This window comes from Oryzias latipes, chromosome 23 (genome assembly GCF_053564925.1).
Source record: "Oryzias latipes strain Hd-rR chromosome 23, Olatipes_Hd-rR_3.1".
In the NCBI taxonomy this organism is placed as follows: domain Eukaryota; kingdom Metazoa; phylum Chordata; class Actinopteri; order Beloniformes; family Adrianichthyidae; genus Oryzias; species Oryzias latipes.
Genome location: NC_136259.1, coordinates 13,266,375 through 13,281,941, shown reverse-complemented (window position 1 = coordinate 13,281,941; position 15,567 = coordinate 13,266,375). Strand labels below are relative to the sequence as shown.

The window sequence follows — 15,567 nt, the reverse complement described above, 5'->3', positions numbered from 1 at the left end:
CCTAACACAACTTACAACTGTGCATTACTCAGAAGCCAACTGTTCCACATACAATCTACAAGTGAACAAACTTGGATCTCCTCAACTGTTTTTTTTTCAAGTTGTGTGGTTAAAGTTTGTAACAGTGCACAATAGACGGAGTCACTAATAGGCAAGCACCTAACTTTGTCTTAAGGCCATGCTACAACGTCAGCAATCCAAAGAGTCGCAGGTTGCACTCTGCACAGATGCACCCTTGTGCTATCCTATGACTTTGGCCTTAAATTGACGTGTTTTCCCTACCATGACAAAGGTGGATAAAGGTGAAAGGGATTTCCTGTAATCCATGGAAACCAGTGAAGATCACAAATCATTGAAGAAAAATGCTCAGCACACTGTCTAGATGACCCAAATCCCAATGTCTTAGTGCATCAGATAGCACAAGTGTTAAACAATGACCCTGATGTGATTTGAACACACAACCTTCTGATCTGGAGTCAGACGCGCTACCATTGCGCCACAGAGTCCTTTTCAATATCTGTAAAAACATTCTACTGGCAAGATTTTGACCCTTTTTTGCTCTTTCTTCAGTGCTGGCCAAATTTCTCAAGGTCACTACACAACAGGCATGTTTATGTTTTTTTTCAAATTATTTTCTAAGGGTCAGAATCCCACTGACTTCCTAACTTGTAATGCATTTTTCTCATTCACTGTAGTTTCTTTGATCGCTGTTATGTGACTAGGTCTTTTCGTCTATAGTTCATGTCAGTGGTTTTTCTTGGCCTTTTCTTCATCGTCTCTACTATTGTCTAACTGTAACTTTTCAACTAGGAACTGTGTCGTTTTTCTCAAGAGGTACAAGTCAGCATCAAGAAAACAGTCTCCTTTTCAAGAAAGGAAAAAGTCACAACAGAAAAGCTATAGTTGAAATGTCAGCCTTCTTTAAGTAAGACTACGAGATGAAAGATATGACAAAGAGCCAAGACAGTGGGTTCAAATAGAGAAGTGGTGTTCATGTTTGCTCCATATCAGACCAGCAAGAAAATTTACACCATATGGAGCTTTTTGACAGTTCAAGGGCATTGGCTGGATAACCATTGACTACTATTGGTTGCTACCAACTATGAGCTAATATTGGATCAAAACATACCCCTGATGTGTGCGATTGTGTGAATAATACCACACTAACAGCATGGCCATTGTCCAGATTCACTTTTATGCATTTGAACATTAGCCTAAAGGTATGTAGAGACTCCTACTACATTCAAACGGACTCTGGAACACACATTCATCCCATGCCTGGTGTGTATGTAGTAGCATGGTGAGAGTTTTTGACCTCAGCTGTATTTGTTGACCGCGTCCAGCAGATAACAACATACCCTTCCCTTTAGCGCGTGCGGCTAGATGTCGTTTGTATCTTGATTGTTTTCTCTTTATTTGTAAGGATGCCTTGGTGCCGTTGTGAAAAGTTTGTTCAAAAAGTAGAGTTAGACCTCTTATGGGCTAGTTGTGGATAAAACTGCATGCTGTACATCCCTCTTTCAAGTTCTGTAAGACCTAGAAGTGGAACACGACCACTTCCAATGAAACGCCTGTACCAACGCACTTGTATGCACATTTTGGGCTAAGTCGTTGAAAACTGTTGCAACACGTATCGCGAGGCATGTTTTTTTATAATCGTTTTAGGGCTCCACGCACAAGACGCACGGCCATTGAATGAGCGTCAAATCTTACAAAGTGGAACATTGACCAGTCAAGGACTGGGATTTGATAGTGACTTATTGGTCGCGGCTTTTTCAAAACACAAAGTACCAATGGTTTTAAAAGTGACCATGAAGCAGAATTTAGTCATTGTTGTCAGTGGCCTGTCGGAGTTAAATGACACCAACTCTTTCATGTGTGAACATAGTTGTCAAGCCTCAGTGGGCTAATGGATAAGGCAATGGCCTCCTAAGCCAGGAATTGGGGGTTCACGTCCCCTCTGAGGTGCTTCAAATGTTGCAGCTCTTCATTATAAAGAAAGTCATTGATTCAAAGTGAAATTCTGCACATGAGCTTCTTCCTTCTCCAACCCTGTTTGTGTGTCAATTCCAGCATTCTCCAACTCCTCTCCCTTATTAAAATGATTCCAAATTAATCCAAAAGTGCTGCTCAAACTATTTATTGGCTTTCTCCCACACTCAGCAGAAAACATCCCTGGTCAACAGCCTAACACAACTTACAACTGTGCATTACTCAGAAGCCAACTGTTCCACATACAATCTACAAGTGAACAAACTTGGATCTCCTCAACTGTTTTTTTTTTCAAGTTGTGTGGTTAAAGTTTGTAACAGTGCACAATAGACCGAGTCACTAATAGGCAAGCACCTAACTTTGTCTTAAGGCCATGCTACAACGTCAGCAATCCAAAGAGTCGCAGCTTGCGCTCTGCACAGATGTACCCTTGTGCTATCCTATGACCTTGGCCTTAAATTGACGTGTTTTCCCTACCATGACAAAGGTGGATAAAGGTGAAAGGGATTTCCTGTAATCCATGGAAACCAGTGAAGATCACAAATCATTGAAGAAAAAGGCTCAGCACACTGTCTAGATGACCCAAATCCCAACATCAAAGTGCATCAGATAGCACAAGTGTTAAACAATGACCCTGATGTGATTTGAACACACAACCTTCTGATCTGGAGTCAGACACGCTACCATTGCGCCACAGAGTCCTTTTCAATATCTGTAAACACATTCTACTGGCAAGATTTTGACCCTTTTATGCTCTTTCTTCTGTGCTGGCCAAATTTCTCAAGGTCACTACACAACAGGCATGTCTATGTTTTTTTTCAAATTATTTTCTAAGGGTCAGAATCCCACTGACTTCATAACTTGTAATGCCTTTTTCTCATTCACTGTAGTTTCTTTGATCGCTGTTATGTGACTAGGTCTTTTCGTCTGTAGTTCATGTCAGTGGTTTTTCTTGGCCTTTTCTTCATCGTCTCTACTATTGTCTAACTGTAACTTTTCAACTAGGAACTGTGTCGTTTTTCTCAAGAGGTACAAGTCAGCATCAAGAAAACAGTCTCCTTTTCAAGAAAGGAAAAAGTCACAACAGAAAAGCTATAGTTGAAATGTCAGCCTTCTTTAAGTAAGACTACGAGATGAAAGAAGACAAAGAGCCAAGAAAGTGGGTTCAAATAGAGAAGTGGTGTTCATGTTTGCTCCATATCAGAACAGCAAGAAAATTTACACCATATGGAGCTTTTTGACAGTTCAAGGGCATTGGCTGGATAACCATTGACTACTATTGGTTGCTACCAACTATGAGCTAATATTGGATCAAAACTTACCCCTGATGTGTGCGATTGTGTGAATAATACCACACTAACAGCATGGCCATTGTCCAGATTCACTTTTATGCATTTGAACATTAGCCTAAAGGCATGTAGAGACTACTACTACATTCAAACGGACTCTGGAACACACATTCATCCCATGCCTGGTGTGTATGTAGTAGCATGGTGAGAGTTTTTGACCTCAGCTGTATTTGTCCACAGTGTCCAGCAGATACAACATACCCTTCCCTTTAGTGCGTGCGGCTGGATGTCGTTTGTATCTTGATTGTTTTCTCTTTATTTGTAAGGATGCCTTGGTGCCGTTGTGAAAAGTTTGTTCAAAAAGTAGAGTTAGCCCCCCTATGGGCTAGTTGTGGATAAAACTGCATGCTGTACATCCCTCTTTCAAGTTCTGTAAGACCTAGAAGTGGAACACGACCACTTCCAATGAAACGGCTGTACCAACGCACTTGTATGCACATTTTGGGCTAAGTCGTTGAAAACTGTTGCAACACGCATCGCGAAGCATGTTTTTTTATAATCGTTTTAGGGCTCCACGCACAAGACGCACGGCCATTGAATGAGCGTCAAATCTTACAAAGTGGAACATTGACCAGTCAAGGACTGGGATTTGATAGTGACTTATTGGTCGCGGCTTTTTCAAAACACAAAGTACCAATGGTTTTAAAAGTGACCATGAAGCAGAATTTAGTCATTGTTGTCAGTGGCCTGTCGGAGTTAAATGACACCAACTCTTTCATGTGTGAACATAGTTGTCAAGCCTCAGTGGGCTAATGGATAAGGCACTGGCCTCCTAAGCCAGGGATTGGGGGTTCAAGTCCCCTCTGAGGTGCTTCAAATGTTGCAGCTCTTCATTATAAAGAAAGTCATTGATTCTAAGTGAAATTCTGCACATGAGCTTCTTCCTTCTCCAACCCTGTTTGTGTGTCAATTCCAGCATTCTCCAACTCCTCTCCCTTATTAAAATGATTCCAAATTAATCCAAAAGTGCTGCTCAAACTATTTATTGGCTTTCTCCCACACTCAGCAGAAAACATCCCTGGTCAACAGCCTAACACAACTTACAACTGTGCATTACTCAGAAGCCAACTGTTCCACATACAATCTACAAGTGAACAAACTTGGATCTCCTCAACTGTTTTTTTTTTCAAGTTGTGTGGTTAAAGTTTGTAACAGTGCACAATAGACTGAGTCAATATTAGGCAAGCACCTAACTCTGTCTTAAGGCCATGCTACAACGTCAGCAATCCAAAGAGTCGCAGCTTGCGCTCTGCACAGATGTACCCTTGTGCTATCCTATGACCTTGGCCTTAAATTGACGTGTTTTCCCTACCATGACAAAGGTGGATAAAGGTGAAAGGGATTTCCTGTAATCCATGGAAACCAGTGAAGATCACAAATCATTGAAGAAAAAGGCTCAGCACACTGTCTAGATGACCCAAATCCCAACATCAAAGTGCATCAGATAGCACAAGTGTTAAACAATGACCCTGATGTGATTTGAACACACAACCTTCTGATCTGGAGTCAGACACGCTACCATTGCGCCACAGAGTCCTTTTCAATATCTGTAAACACATTCTACTGGCAAGATTTTGACCCTTTTATGCTCTTTCTTCTGTGCTGGCCAAATTTCTCAAGGTCACTACACAACAGGCATGTCTATGTTTTTTTTCAAATTATTTTCTAAGGGTCAGAATCCCACTGACTTCATAACTTGTAATGCCTTTTTCTCATTCACTGTAGTTTCTTTGATCGCTGTTATGTGACTAGGTCTTTTCGTCTGTAGTTCATGTCAGTGGTTTTTCTTGGCCTTTTCTTCATCGTCTCTACTATTGTCTAACTGTAACTTTTCAACTAGGAACTGTGTCGTTTTTCTCAAGAGGTACAAGTCAGCATCAAGAAAACAGTCTCCTTTTCAAGAAAGGAAAAAGTCACAACAGAAAAGCTATAGTTGAAATGTCAGCCTTCTTTAAGTAAGACTACGAGATGAAAGAAGACAAAGAGCCAAGAAAGTGGGTTCAAATAGAGAAGTGGTGTTCATGTTTGCTCCATATCAGAACAGCAAGAAAATTTACACCATATGGAGCTTTTTGACAGTTCAAGGGCATTGGCTGGATAACCATTGACTACTATTGGTTGCTACCAACTATGAGCTAATATTGGATCAAAACTTACCCCTGATGTGTGCGATTGTGTGAATAATACCACACTAACAGCATGGCCATTGTCCAGATTCACTTTTATGCATTTGAACATTAGCCTAAAGGCATGTAGAGACTACTACTACATTCAAACGGACTCTGGAACACACATTCATCCCATGCCTGGTGTGTATGTAGTAGCATGGTGAGAGTTTTTGACCTCAGCTGTATTTGTCCACAGTGTCCAGCAGATACAACATACCCTTCCCTTTAGTGCGTGCGGCTGGATGTCGTTTGTATCTTGATTGTTTTCTCTTTATTTGTAAGGATGCCTTGGTGCCGTTGTGAAAAGTTTGTTCAAAAAGTAGAGTTAGCCCCCCTATGGGCTAGTTGTGGATAAAACTGCATGCTGTACATCCCTCTTTCAAGTTCTGTAAGACCTAGAAGTGGAACACGACCACTTCCAATGAAACGCCTGTACCAACGCACTTGTATGCACATTTTGGGCTAAGTCGTTGAAAACTGTTGCAACACGTATCGCGAGGCATGTTTTTTTATAATCGTTTTAGGGCTCCATGCACAAGACGCACGGCCATTGAATGAGCGTCAAATCTTACAAAGTGGAACATTGACCAGTCAAGGACTGGGATTTGATAGTGACTTATTGGTCGCGGCTTTTTCAAAACACAAAGTACCAATGGTTTTAAAAGTGACCATGAAGCAGAATTTAGTCATTGTTGTCAGTGGCCTGTCGGAGTTAAATGACACCAACTCTTTCATGTGTGAACATAGTTGTCAAGCCTCAGTGGGCTAATGGATAAGGCACTGGCCTCCTAAGCCAGGGATTGGGGGTTCACGTCCCCTCTGAGGTGCTTCAAATGTTGCAGCTCTTCATTATAAAGAAAGTCATTGATTCAAAGTGAAATTCTGCACATGAGCTTCTTCCTTCTCCAACCCTGTTTGTGTGTCAATTCCAGCATTCTCCAACTCCTCTCCCTTATTAAAATGATTCCAAATTAATCCAAAAGTGCTGCTCAAACTATTTATTGGCTTTCTCCCACACTCAGCAGAAAACATCCCTGGTCAACAGCCTAACACAACTTACAACTGTGCATTACTCAGAAGCCAACTGTTCCACATACAATCTACAAGTGAACAAACTTGGATCTCCTCAACTGTTTTTTTTTTCAAGTTGTGTGGTTAAAGTTTGTAACAGTGCACAATAGACTGAGTCAATATTAGGCAAGCATCTAACTTTGTCTTAAGGCCATGCTACAACGTCAGCAATCCAAAGAGTCGCAGCTTGCGCTCTGCACAGATGTACCCTTGTGCTATCCTATGACCTTGGCCTTAAATTGACGTGTTTTCCCTACCATGACAAAGGTGGATAAAGGTGAAAGGGATTTCCTGTAATCCATGGAAACCAGTGAAGATCACAAATCATTGAAGAAAAAGGCTCAGCACACTGTCTAGATGACCCAAATCCCAACATCAAAGTGCATCAGATAGCACGAGTGTTAAACAATGACCCTGATGTGATTTGAACACACAACCTTCTGATCTGGAGTCAGACACGCTACCATTGCGCCACAGAGTCCTTTTCAATATCTGTAAACACATTCTACTGGCAAGATTTTGACCCTTTTATGCTCTTTCTTCTGTGCTGGCCAAATTTCTCAAGGTCACTACACAACAGGCATGTCTATGTTTTTTTTCAAATTATTTTCTAAGGGTCAGAATCCCACTGACTTCATAACTTGTAATGCCTTTTTCTCATTCACTGTAGTTTCTTTGATCGCTGTTATGTGACTAGGTCTTTTCGTCTGTAGTTCATGTCAGTGGTTTTTCTTGGCCTTTTCTTCATCGTCTCTACTATTGTCTAACTGTAACTTTTCAACTAGGAACTGTGTCGTTTTTCTCAAGAGGTACAAGTCAGCATCAAGAAAACAGTCTCCTTTTCAAGAAAGGAAAAAGTCACAACAGAAAAGCTATAGTTGAAATGTCAGCCTTCTTTAAGTAAGACTACGAGATGAAAGATATGACAAAGAGCCAAGACAGTGGGTTCAAATAGAGAAGTGGTGTTCATGTTTGCTCCATATCAGAACAGCAAGAAAATTTACACCATATGGAGCTTTTTGACAGTTCAAGGGCATTGGCTGGATAACCATTGACTACTATTGGTTGCTACCAACTATGAGCTAATATTGGATCAAAACATACCCCTGATGTGTGCGATTGTGTGAATAATACCACACTAACAGCATGGCCATTGTCCAGATTCACTTTTATGCATTTGAACATTAGCCTAAAGGTATGTAGAGACTCCTACTACATTCAAACGGACTCTGGAACACACATTCATCCCATGCCTGGTGTGTATGTAGTAGCATGGTGAGAGTTTTTGACCTCAGCTGTATTTGTTGACCGCATCCAGCAGATAACAACATACCCTTCCCTTTAGCGCGTGCGGCTAGATGTCGTTTGTATCTTGATTGTTTTCTCTTTATTTGTAAGGATGCCTTGGTGCCGTTGTGAAAAGTTTGTTCAAAAAGTAGAGTTAGACCTCTTATGGGCTAGTTGTGGATAAAACTGCATGCTGTACATCCCTCTTTCAAGTTCTGTAAGACCTAGAAGTGGAACACGACCACTTCCAATGAAACGGCTGTACCAACGCACTTGTATGCACATTTTGGGCTAAGTCGTTGAAAACTGTTGCAACACGTATCGCGAGGCATGTTTTTTTATAATCGTTTTAGGGCTCCACGCACAAGACGCACGGCCATTGAGTGAGCGTCAAATCTTACAAAGTGGAACATTGACCAGTCAAGGACTGGGATTTGATAGTGACTTATTGGTCGCGGCTTTTTCAAAACACAAAGTACCAATGGTTTTAAAAGTGACCATGAAGCAGAATTTAGTCATTGTTGTCAGTGGCCTGTCGGAGTTAAATGACACCAACTCTTTCATGTGTGAACATAGTTGTCAAGCCTCAGTGGGCTAATGGATAAGGCACTGGCCTCCTAAGCCAGGAATTGGGGGTTCACGTCCCCTCTGAGGTGCTTCAAATGTTGCAGCTCTTCATTATAAAGAAAGTCATTGATTCAAAGTGAAATTCTGCACATGAGCTTCTTCCTTCTCCAACCCTGTTTGTGTGTCAATTCCAGCATTCTCCAACTCCTCTCCCTTATTAAAATGATTCCAAATTAATCCAAAAGTGCTGCTCAAACTATTTATTGGCTTTCTCCCACACTCAGCAGAAAACATCCCTGGTCAACAGCCTAACACAACTTACAACTGTGCATTACTCAGAAGCCAACTGTTCCACATACAATCTACAAGTGAACAAACTTGGATCTCCTCAACTGTTTTTTTTTTCAAGTTGTGTGGTTAAAGTTTGTAACAGTGCACAATAGACTGAGTCAATATTAGGCAAGCACCTAACTTTGTCTTAAGGCCATGCTACAACGTCAGCAATCCAAAGAGTCGCAGCTTGCGCTCTGCACAGATGTACCCTTGTGCTATCCTATGACCTTGGCCTTAAATTGACGTGTTTTCCCTACCATGACAAAGGTGGATAAAGGTGAAAGGGATTTCCTGTAATCCATGGAAACCAGTGAAGATCACAAATCATTGAAGAAAAAGGCTCAGCACACTGTCTAGATGACCCAAATCCCAACATCAAAGTGCATCAGATAGCACAAGTGTTAAACAATGACCCTGATGTGATTTGAACACACAACCTTCTGATCTGGAGTCAGACACGCTACCATTGCGCCACAGAGTCCTTTTCAATATCTGTAAACACATTCTACTGGCAAGATTTTGACCCTTTTATGCTCTTTCTTCTGTGCTGGCCAAATTTCTCAAGGTCACTACACAACAGGCATGTCTATGTTTTTTTTCAAATTATTTTCTAAGGGTCAGAATCCCACTGACTTCATAACTTGTAATGCCTTTTTCTCATTCACTGTAGTTTCTTTGATCGCTGTTATGTGACTAGGTCTTTTCGTCTGTAGTTCATGTCAGTGGTTTTTCTTGGCCTTTTCTTCATCGTCTCTACTATTGTCTAACTGTAACTTTTCAACTAGGAACTGTGTCGTTTTTCTCAAGAGGTACAAGTCAGCATCAAGAAAACAGTCTCCTTTTCAAGAAAGGAAAAAGTCACAACAGAAAAGCTATAGTTGAAATGTCAGCCTTCTTTAAGTAAGACTACGAGATGAAAGAAGACAAAGAGCCAAGAAAGTGGGTTCAAATAGAGAAGTGGTGTTCATGTTTGCTCCATATCAGAACAGCAAGAAAATTTACACCATATGGAGCTTTTTGACAGTTCAAGGGCATTGGCTGGATAACCATTGACTACTATTGGTTGCTACCAACTATGAGCTAATATTGGATCAAAACATACCCCTGATGTGTGCGATTGTGTGAATAATACCACACTAACAGCATGGCCATTGTCCAGATTCACTTTTATGCATTTGAACATTAGCCTAAAGGCATGTAGAGACTACTACTACATTCAAACGGACTCTGGAACACACATTCATCCCATGCCTGGTGTGTATGTAGTAGCATGGTGAGAGTTTTTGACCTCAGCTGTATTTGTCCACAGTGTCCAGCAGATACAACATACCCTTCCCTTTAGTGCGTGCGGCTGGATGTCGTTTGTATCTTGATTGTTTTCTCTTTATTTGTAAGGATGCCTTGGTGCCGTTGTGAAAAGTTTGTTCAAAAAGTAGAGTTAGCCCTCCTATGGGCTAGTTGTGGATAAAACTGCATGCTGTACATCCCTCTTTCAAGGTTTGTAAGACCTAGAAGTGGAACACGACCACTTCCAATGAAACGCCTGTACCAACGCACTTGTATGCACATTTTGGGCTAAGTCGTTGAAAACTGTTTCAACACGCATCGCGAAGCATGTTTTTTTATAATCGTTTTAGGGCTCCACGCACAAGACGCACGGCCATTGAATGAGCGTCAAATCTTACAAAGTGGAACATTGACCAGTCAAGGACTGGGATTTGATAGTGACTTATTGGTCGCGGCTTTTTCAAAACACAAAGTACCAATGGTTTTAAAAGTGACCATGAAGCAGAATTTAGTCATTGTTGTCAGTGGCTTGTCGGAGTTAAATGACACCAATTCTTTCATGTGTGAACATAGTTGGCAAGCCTCAGTGTTCTAATGGATAAGGCACTGGCCTCCTAAGCCAGGGATTGGGGGTTCAAGTCCCCTCTGAGGTGCTTCAAATGTTGCAGCTCTTCATTATAAAGAAAGTCATTGATTCTAAGTGAAATTCTGCACATGAGCTTCTTCCTTCACCAACCCTGTTTGTGTGTCAATTCCAGCATTCTCCAACTCTTCTCCCTTATTAAAATGATTCCAAATTAATACAAAAGTGCTGCTCAAACTATTTATTGGCTTTCTCCCACACTCAGCTGCAAACATCCCTGGTCAACAGCCTAACCCAACTTAACACTGTGCATTACTCAGAAGCCAACTGTTCCACATACAATCTACAAGTGAACAAACTTGGATCTCCTCAACTGTTTTTTTTTTTCAAGTTGTGTGGTTAAAGTTTGTAACAGTGCACAATAGATCGAGTCACTAATAGGCAAGCACCTAACTTTGTCTTAAGGCCATGCTACAACGTCAGCAATCCAAAGAGTCGCAGCTTGCGCTCTGCACAGATGCACCCTTGTGCTATCCTATGACCTTGGCCTTAAATTGACGTGTTTTCCCTACCATGACAAAGGTGGATAAAGGTGAAAGGGATTTCCTGTAATCCATGGAAACCAGTGAAGATCACTAATCATTGAAGAAAAAGGCTCAGCACACTGTCTAGATGACCCAAATCCCAACATCAAAGTGCATCAGATAGCACAAGTGTTAAACAATGACCCTGATGTGATTTGAACACACAACCTTCTGATCTGGAGTCAGACACGCTACCATTGCGCCACAGAGTCCTTTTCAATATCTGTAAACACATTCTACTGGCAAGATTTTGACCCTTTTATGCTCTTTCTTCTGTGCTGGCCAAATTTCTCAAGGTCACTACACAACAGGCATGTCTATGTTTTTTTTCAAATTATTTTCTAAGGGTCAGAATCCCACTGACTTCATAACTTGTAATGCCTTTTTCTCATTCACTGTAGTTTCTTTGATCGCTGTTATGTGACTAGGTCTTTTCGTCTGTAGTTCATGTCAGTGGTTTTTCTTGGCCTTTTCTTCATCGTCTCTACTATTGTCTAACTGTAACTTTTCAACTAGGAACTGTGTCGTTTTTCTCAAGAGGTACAAGTCAGCATCAAGAAAACAGTCTCCTTTTCAAGAAAGGAAAAAGTCACAACAGAAAAGCTATAGTTGAAATGTCAGCCTTCTTTAAGTAAGACTACGAGATGAAAGAAGACAAAGAGCCAAGAAAGTGGGTTCAAATAGAGAAGTGGTGTTCATGTTTGCTCCATATCAGAACAGCAAGAAAATTTACACCATATGGAGCTTTTTGACAGTTCAAGGGCATTGGCTGGATAACCATTGACTACTATTGGTTGCTACCAACTATGAGCTAATATTGGATCAAAACATACCCCTGATGTGTGCGATTGTGTGAATAATACCACACTAACAGCATGGCCATTGTCCAGATTCACTTTTATGCATTTGAACATTAGCCTAAAGGCATGTAGAGACTACTACTACATTCAAACGGACTCTGGAACACACATTCATCCCATGCCTGGTGTGTATGTAGTAGCATGGTGAGAGTTTTTGACCTCAGCTGTATTTGTCCACAGTGTCCAGCAGATACAACATACCCTTCCCTTTAGTGCGTGCGGCTGGATGTCGTTTGTATCTTGATTGTTTTCTCTTTATTTGTAAGGATGCCTTGGTGCCGTTGTGAAAAGTTTGTTCAAAAAGTAGAGTTAGCCCTCCTATGGGCTAGTTGTGGATAAAACTGCATGCTGTACATCCCTCTTTCAAGGTTTGTAAGACCTAGAAGTGGAACACGACCACTTCCAATGAAACGCCTGTACCAACGCACTTGTATGCACATTTTGGGCTAAGTCGTTGAAAACTGTTTCAACACGCATCGCGAAGCATGTTTTTTTACAATCGTTTTAGGGCTCCACGCACAAGACGCACGGCCATTGAATGAGCGTCAAATCTTACAAAGTGGAACATTGACCAGTCAAGGACTGGGATTTGATAGTGACTTATTGGTCGCGGCTTTTTCAAAACACAAAGTACCAATGGTTTTAAAAGTGACCATGAAGCATAATTTAGTCATTGTTGTCAGTGGCTTGTCGGAGTTAAATGACACCAATTCTTTCATGTGTGAACATAGTTGGCAAGCCTCAGTGTTCTAATGGATAAGGCACTGGCCTCCTAAGCCAGGGATTGGGGGTTCAAGTCCCCTCTGAGGTGCTTCAAATGTTGCAGCTCTTCATTATAAAGAAAGTCATTGATTCTAAGTGAAATTCTGCACATGAGCTTCTTCCTTCACCAACCCTGTTTGTGTGTCAATTCCAGCATTCTCCAACTCTTCTCCCTTATTAAAATGATTCCAAATTAATACAAAAGTGCTGCTCAAACTATTTATTGGCTTTCTCCCACACTCAGCTGCAAACATCCCTGGTCAACAGCCTAACCCAACTTAACACTGTGCATTACTCAGAAGCCAACTGTTCCACATACAATCTACAAGTGAACAAACTTGGATCTCCTCAACTGTTTTTTTTTTCAAGTTGTGTGGTTAAAGTTTGTAACAGTGCACAATAGATCGAGTCACTAATAGGCAAGCACCTAACTTTGTCTTAAGGCCATGCTACAACGTCAGCAATCCAAAGAGTCGCAGCTTGCGCTCTGCACAGATGCACCCTTGTGCTATCCTATGACCTTGGCCTTAAATTGACGTGTTTTCCCTACCATGACAAAGGTGGATAAAGGTGAAAGGGATTTCCTGTAATCCATGGAAACCAGTGAAGATCACTAATCATTGAAGAAAAAGGCTCAGCACACTGTCTAGATGACCCAAATCCCAACATCAAAGTGCATCAGATAGCACAAGTGTTAAACAATGACCCTGATGTGATTTGAACACAAAACCTTCTGATCTGGAGTCAGATGCGCTACCATTGCGCCACAGAGTCCTTTTCAATATCTGTAAACACATTCTACTGGCAAGATTTTGACCCTTTTTGGCTCTTTCTTCAGTGCTGGCCAAATTTCTCAAGGTCACTACACAACAGGCATGTTTATGTTTTTTTTCAAAAATTATTTTCTAAGGGTCAGAATCCAACTGACTTCATAACTTGTAATGCCTTTTTCTTATTCACTGTAGTTTCTTTGATCGCTGTTATGTGACTAGGTCTTTTCGTCTGTAGTTCATGTCAGTGGTTTTCCTTGGCCTTTTCTTCATCGTCTCTACTATTGTCTAACTGTAACTTTTCAACTAGGAACTGTGTCGTTTTTTTCAAGAGGTACAAGTCAGCATCAAGAAAACAGTCTCCTTTTCAAGAAAGGAAAAAGTCACAACAGAAAAGCTATAGTTGAAATGTCAGCCTTCTTTAAGTAAGACTACGAGATGAAAGATGACAAAGAGCCAAGTAAGTGGGTTCAAATAGAGAAGTGGTGTTCATGTTTGCTCCATATCAGAACAGCAAGAAAATTTACACCATATGGAGCTTTTTGACAGTTCAAGGGCATTGGCTGGATAACCATTGACTACTATTGGTTGCTACCAACTATGAGCTAATATTGGATCAAAACATACCCCTGATGTGTGCGATTGTGTGAACAATACCACACTAACAGCATGGCCATTGTCCAGATTCACTTTTATGCATTTGAACATTAGCCTAAAGGCATGTAGAGACTCCTACTACATTCAAACGGACTCTGGAACACACATTCATCCCATGCCTGGTGTGTATGTAGTAGCATGGTGAGAGTTTTTGACCTCAGCTGTATTTGTCCACAGTGTCCAGCAGATACAACATACCCTTCCCTTTAGTGCGTGCGGCTGGATGTCGTTTGTATCTTGATTGTTTTCTCTTTATTTGTAAGGATGCCTTGGTGCCGTTGTGAAAAGTTTGTTCAAAAAGTAGAGTTAGCCCTCCTATGGGCTAGTTGTGGATAAAACTGCATGCTGTACATCCCTCTTTCAAGTTCTGTAAGACCTAGAAGTGGAACACGACCACTTCCAATGAAACGCCTGTACCAACGCACTTGTATGCACATTTTGGGCTAAGTCGTTGAAAACTGTTTCAACACGCATCGCGAAGCATGTTTTTTTATAATCGTTTTAGGGCTCCACACACAAGACGCACGGCCATTGAATGAGCGTCAAATCTTACAAAGTGGAACATTGACCAGTCAAGGACTGGGATTTGATAGTGACTTATTGGTCGCGGCTTTTTCAAAACACAAAGTACCAATGGTTTTAAAAGTGACCATGAAGCAGAATTTAGTCATTGTTGTCAGTGGCCTGTCGGAGTTAAATGACACCAACTCTTTCATGTGTGAACATAGTTGTCAGGCCTCAGTGGCCTAATGGATAAGGCACTGGCCTCCTAAGCCAGGGATTGGGGGTTCAAGTCCCCTCTGAGGTGCTTCAAATGTTGCAGCTCTTCATTATAAAGAAAGTCATTCATTCTAAGTGAAATTCTGCACATGAGCTTCTTCCTTCACCAACCCTGTTTGTGTGTCAATTCCAGCATTCTCCAACTCCTCTCCCTTATTAAAATGATTCCAAATTAATCCAAAAGTGCTGCTCAAACTATTTATTGGCTTTCTCCCACACTCAGCAGAAAACATCCCTGGTCAACAGCCTAACCCAACTTAACACTGTGCATTACTCAGAAGCCAACTGTTCCACATACAATCTACAAGTGAACAAACTTGGATCTCCTCAACTGTTTTTTTTTTTCAAGTTGTGTGGTTAAAGTTTGTAACAGTGCACAATAGACCGAGTCACTAATAGGCAAGCACCTAACTTTGTCTTAAGGCCATGCTACAACGTCAGCAATCCAAAGAGTCGCAGCTTGCGCTCTGCACAGATGCACCCTTGTGCTATCCTATGACCTTGGCCTTAAATTGAC

The 15,567-nt window shown here is 41.2% G+C and overlaps 8 non-coding genes across 8 annotated transcripts; 1 reads left to right on the top strand and 7 right to left on the bottom strand.

Moving 5' to 3' along the window:
* Positions 1–434: 434 nt before the first annotated feature.
* trnaw-cca (transfer RNA tryptophan (anticodon CCA)) lies at positions 435–506 on the bottom strand. Its single transcript has one exon. It is a non-coding gene; the product is annotated as a tRNA-Trp (tRNA).
* A 2,115-nt stretch (positions 507–2,621) lies between these two features.
* Positions 2,622–2,693, bottom strand: trnaw-cca (transfer RNA tryptophan (anticodon CCA)). Its single transcript has one exon. It is a non-coding gene; the product is annotated as a tRNA-Trp (tRNA).
* A 2,112-nt stretch (positions 2,694–4,805) lies between these two features.
* trnaw-cca (transfer RNA tryptophan (anticodon CCA)) lies at positions 4,806–4,877 on the bottom strand. Its single transcript has one exon. It is a non-coding gene; the product is annotated as a tRNA-Trp (tRNA).
* Positions 4,878–6,989: 2,112 nt separating this feature from the next.
* On the bottom strand, positions 6,990–7,061 carry trnaw-cca (transfer RNA tryptophan (anticodon CCA)). Its single transcript has one exon. It is a non-coding gene; the product is annotated as a tRNA-Trp (tRNA).
* A 2,115-nt stretch (positions 7,062–9,176) lies between these two features.
* Positions 9,177–9,248, bottom strand: trnaw-cca (transfer RNA tryptophan (anticodon CCA)). The gene has a single exon. It is a non-coding gene; the product is annotated as a tRNA-Trp (tRNA).
* Positions 9,249–11,361: 2,113 nt separating this feature from the next.
* Positions 11,362–11,433, bottom strand: trnaw-cca (transfer RNA tryptophan (anticodon CCA)). The gene has a single exon. It is a non-coding gene; the product is annotated as a tRNA-Trp (tRNA).
* A 2,112-nt stretch (positions 11,434–13,545) lies between these two features.
* trnaw-cca (transfer RNA tryptophan (anticodon CCA)) lies at positions 13,546–13,617 on the bottom strand. The gene has a single exon. It is a non-coding gene; the product is annotated as a tRNA-Trp (tRNA).
* Positions 13,618–15,005: 1,388 nt separating this feature from the next.
* Positions 15,006–15,078, top strand: trnar-ccu (transfer RNA arginine (anticodon CCU)). The gene has a single exon. It is a non-coding gene; the product is annotated as a tRNA-Arg (tRNA).
* Positions 15,079–15,567: the final 489 nt, after the last annotated feature.